This window comes from Notothenia coriiceps, unplaced genomic scaffold (assembly GCF_000735185.1).
Source record: "Notothenia coriiceps isolate Sejong01 unplaced genomic scaffold, NC01 NC01_scaffold00011010, whole genome shotgun sequence".
In the NCBI taxonomy this organism is placed as follows: Eukaryota; Metazoa; Chordata; class Actinopteri; order Perciformes; family Nototheniidae; genus Notothenia; species Notothenia coriiceps.
The window spans coordinates 142,318-147,937 of NW_011343711.1; positions in this window are offsets into that span (position 1 = coordinate 142,318).

Below are 5,620 nucleotides of genomic sequence, written 5' to 3' on the forward strand. Positions count from 1 at the left end.
TCGTGGTNTCTCTGTATCCATACTCTCATCATATCCTCCAAACTGTCTCATTGTTCTATGTGTGTGTGTGTGTGTGTGTGTGTGTGTGTGTGTGTGTGTGTGTGTGTGTGTGTGTGTGTGTGTGGAGCAGGTATCTGCCCATCAGGACAAAAGGCACTATCTTTACAGTCTTTGAGGAGACAGGAAAGGAAGCTTGGCATCCAACCTTTAGTTACTTTAAAGGCCAGTACAAAAGAATACAGACTGTCTTTTCACCAAAGGATTTCCTTTTACCAAAATACAAGGTTGGTTTCTTGGCAGTTATGCTTCCCGTACATCATCCATGTGGCATATAAACCTAGCCATACATACCAAAACATCTCCAACACGTACTACAAGGAAGAGGGTTCATTAAGTGTCTGCAAAAACACATTTACTTTGATTGGAACTGAGGAAAATTACTGCAAATGTTTCATGTCTCAGGAATGCCATGGCCGAACGTAAAGGTTAGGTACTTACTTCAAATGGTAGGGCTGCTCAATTAATCGTATTTTAATCGCAATTACGATTATGGCTTGCAACGATTACGAAAACAACGTAATCGAAATAAAACGATTATTTTTTATTATTATTATTACTTCTTTTTTTTACATTAAAATACATGTAAAAAATACATTTATTTATTTATTTTTTTTTCAGTTAAATTACATTTAAAGTTCAGGGTTAACTGTTAAAAACATACTGTTCATATTTTTTTCTCCAATAAATTGATGTTTTCAAAGTAAATGGATAATCGTTTTGAATAATCGTGATATCAATTATTGACCCAAATAATCGAGATTATGATTTTTGCCATAATCGAGCAGCCCTATCAAATGGTTCCGTTTATACATTGAACTTGAATGCTGAAGGTTAGGCATTGATGTCTAACGGTGAGGTATGTCGTTGGGCAGCGTGCTTACAAGAGTTTTCGCCAAGTTTGGCAAATCAAGAGTTCCCATATAGATGACATGACTAATGTAGGCCCTGTGGAATGCATGCAACAACAAAAAAGGAAAATAATTGTAATCCTGCTGCATCGATTTCGGTTTTGAATCCTACGTTGGCTTGTGAAAGACAAAGATGGTCAAAACTGAAAAGAAAAAGACAAATGGTCACGGAGGCAGGGAGATGAACAGAAGAGACGAACAGAGCAGCCAACAGACAAAAGGAGAACAATCGAAAAGAGAGAAGAACAAGCGAGCTCTTGGCAATATTATCGCATCGTACAATTCTTGCCCTCAGCAGCCCAGCAGCGCAGAGAGCAGACTCTAATGCCTCAGTGCCTTCACTAGACGCTGTGTTTCCTGATCCAGCCATGTCTTTATAACCAACACATAATGAGCAATAAAGACGGGAAAGACTTGAGTTGGCAGTCTCTGTAGACGGGAATGAATCTCCCCGTCCCCCCCCCCCGTCCTGATTCTCAGTCCACTTCAAACAGTGGTGCATTTCATGTCTTTGTCTGGGTACATCTGTGTGTAAATACGCCTGTGTGAATGCATTGAAGAATAAGTTGTAGCTGCGTAACCCAGTTTTGCTGCCGGCGCATCTCTTCAAGTTTCGTTCCTCGCCCCAATTTAATCTCCCTAAATTGAATTACAACTTAATCCTGTCTCACACCATTCTTCATGGAACAGAGTTGAGTAACAATGAGGGAGCATCATCTGTCTCCTCTTTCAGAGAGATGTGTGTGGGCATGTTTCCACAGAGCCTGATCCATCCGTGGTGTGAGAGACGAAGGCAGACAGTTACCTCCCCTCGTCTTCTCGCTGACCTATTGAGCCGTGCCCGTTGTTATTTCTCACTACATCTCTTCTCTCACGTTGCTGCTTCTTCTTCCGATTGTATTCTCTCTGTATCCATACTCTCATCATATCCTCCAAACTGTCTCATTGTTCTATCAGTTTGCTCGCTTGGTCTTGTCTTGTGACCCATTTTGCAGTCGCAGTAACGTAACACATACATGCCCTGCTTCCTTGGTGAATGCAGCCCAGGAACAGCAGGTGGACTTTGGCACAAGAAATAAAGTATATATGTAATATATAGGGATGTATCTCCTTAGATTTGAATAACTGTGTAGCTTAGGTGGCAAAGAGCATTTGAAAAAACGTCCAAAATTGTGTTAAAACAAGCAAAAATACAGTTTATAAAAGTCTTATGGAAACACTAAGACACAAACATAACCTCTTCAACAATTGAATGTAAATAACCTCCAATACAATCATGTGCAAAAAAGATATCTTCTGTCTTTCTCCTTTCATTTCTGTTAGAAAATCGAGCTAGTTAAAGCCGGGGCAAAGAGGATATATATTTAGAGAAAGAGAGAAAAGGGCTGCGACCTTTAGGTTTCAAGCCGTAATGGCTGACTGAGTGGGTGGCGCGTTAACTGCAGGGGTCAGCATAAAGAGATGAACATGACATGAGCAAAAGAGAGCAGGTTCAAAGCTCTGCCGCAAGGTCACGGCTCTATTCAGCGCATAGTTGTTATTTCCACTTGGCTGTTTAATAAAAAACTGCCTTCAGTTCAGTTAGTCACATTTAAAGCCTGATTAACACACACACTGAGAGCATCCACCTGTCGAACAGTGCTTGAGGTTGAAGCTTTCAGATGGAAACATTCAATTGGAGCTCGTTCTCGAACTCTTGTAAAAGTAAGAGCGTTCTCCACACGTTCAAGATGTGCTGGTGGAGAAAACAACGCGTGCTGGCTGTCAGCTTGTTGCCGTTTTAGAGGGGCAAAGTAGACTTAAACTTAGTGGATCAAACCAGGTCAAACGCTACATGAGAGTGCAGGGCATTGGAACACTTATGATCTGTTGTGAATCTATCTTCTTACTGCTTCAGGTCTGTCAGATCAATAGAGTTTGATATAAAGCAATGATTGAAAGCATTAAGACATGTTTCTGACTCAGACCCGTGCTCAGCTCCGAACATGTGGTGCTTTGACACTCAACAAAGACTTTGATTGGTACAAATGGGTGAAGTTAGCTGCCGTTGCAACTTCAAATGAGTTGCTGTCTAGAGCGTGAAGAGTCAAGTTAATGAACGCACAACAATAATTATCCTCTTAAAGATCTTTAAGCATTCGTGGCTTCTTCTAACAAATGAGCCCCCAAATCACCACCTGGGTTTGCTGCACCTCCATCCACCATCCCTTCATCACACACACACACACACACACACACACACACACACACACACACACACACACACACACACACACACACACACACACACACACACACACACACACACTNTGTGTGTGTTTACATGTGCAGCCGTGCATATGCGCTTGCATTTAGGATGTTTGGTTATTTTTGTGTTTGTTTTCGAGGCAAATGTCACTATGGACAGCATTTTTGGTACATGGTGCTTCTTGTTGTGTGTGTGTGTGTGTTTGTGTATTTCAGCATCTCTCAGGCTTATTTGCTTCCTTCTGTACACAATTTTAAATCAACTTTCCTGTTTGGGATAACTCAAGTTCAAACATTTTTCAGCACAGGGACAGACCACATAGACCATAATGTGATTTTTAAAAAGGAAGTCAAGCTAAATACACTCGATCAAGCAAATACACGCACCACACACACGCACGCACGCACGCACACACACACACACTTCAAACCGAAGGCATATCGTTCCCCATAGCTCCGATATTGAAACACACGGGCCTGAATGTTCTCGAACCTTCCGTCATAATGATCTCTCCCATATGGTTCATACTAATATTCAGCTCGGAGCCAACTCACTGGAGCTGACACACACACACACACACACACACACACACACACACACACACACACACACACACACACACACACACACACACACACACACACACACACACACACACACACACACACACACACACACACACACACACACACACACACACTCACTCCTGGCTTGGCTTCAAAAAGACCTGGAGCCTGGACCACATCAATGACAAACGGTTATTACTGAACCTTCATCCTGCTCCACCAACACCACCATCATCATCACAGTCCTGAGGTGGGGCTGACGAAGCAGCTATGGAGCTTAAAGGCTCAGCTAGAACATCGACTTACTGTATGTGAAATTAAGTTTCATCCCAACTATTAAACAGAAAGGAATCCCCTACTCCTGCAACATTTCTGATAGTACAAATTAAACTTTTTTTTTACAGGCTAGTAGGTTTCCTGTGGTTAATAGAATGGAAATACTTTTACATTCCATCTCAGATGTTTGATGTTCCTCGGCTTTTCAGTTCATTTTAATACATTTGTGCGGTATAAAGAAGTCTTCCGACACATTTAAAGGGCCGGCGTGACCCCTTGGGAAACAATTTGGGACGATTGTAAATGGAAAAAAGTATAGACTGAGTTCAGTTGTTTTAAAAATCGGGAATTTCTGAAGTACCCGTGACTTTTTGAGGAACTAGGTTAATCTATTCCTAATCAGCGCTCCGCTCCACATCCTTATCTCGGAAGGTGCTGCCTGATGAGGCACTATGTTAATCCCGGCAAACTTTTACTTACTTTTTCTACTCAATGAATTTGTGATGAGTTCAACTTGGCACCAGTCCTTTTTGTGTGTTTTTCAGTGTCTTAGTTAGAATAAAAGTCATCAAAGTTCCTCATGCATTAATCAGAGGGGCGAGGCTGAATGTTGCCTGAGAGTCAAAAAAAGGGAAAAATGCCAAAACATAAGCTAGTGCTGACTTTTTTTCTGCCATAAAAGGTCACACAGGGTTGAGTATTCCTTTTAAACAGTAACATATACAATGGACATTGGAAGAAGGAACGCAACATGTGCTACAGAGTCCATTGAGACAGAAACAAGGCTAACATATAAAAGACATTTTTCTATTTTTTGCTTATTACGGCGCCCCCACTCTCCTGCGAGTTTAACTTCAAATTGTCCGGTACGGGGTCCAGCGGGGGTCCGGAGCCACCAATCAAATCTCAGCAGGGTTTCATCCCCTTCCTGCTCACCAACCGACCCCCTATAGTATTTTGTCCTTCCCTGATTTTTTGTGTAGCTTTGAGTGTCTTTTCCTCCTTTAATCTGTCTTTTTGTCATTTTCCTCAATTCCTTTTTCTCTTCTCTCTCCGATGCAAATTCACAATGAATCAGAACATATCATGATTTGGGCTTACCACAGCTAATTACCATGTTTGACTGCTACACTGGACAACAAAAAGCAGATGGGGAAAATTCAAATGCACTGAATTCAGGTGAAGAAGAAGTTATATTTCCATGCAAAAATATTTAGCAGAAATATAGACATAAGAAGGCACTTGATTAAAATGTGATGAATGTGATGAACGATGAAAAATAAAACTTGTCCTTAAAATCAATAAATAATCTTGAGCTCAATAATCGTCATATGGCCATAAACGTGCAGCCCTACGTGGCATTCACCATTGATTATAATTCCATATATGCCTGCGGAACACACACACACACACACACACACACACACACACACACACACACACACACACACACACACACACACACACACACACGCAGGGGAAGAGAGGGGAGGGGAGACTGTTTTAAATCTTCATGCCGTGTGAGAACAGGAAGGGAGGGATGGCATCAATAATTCAAAAAG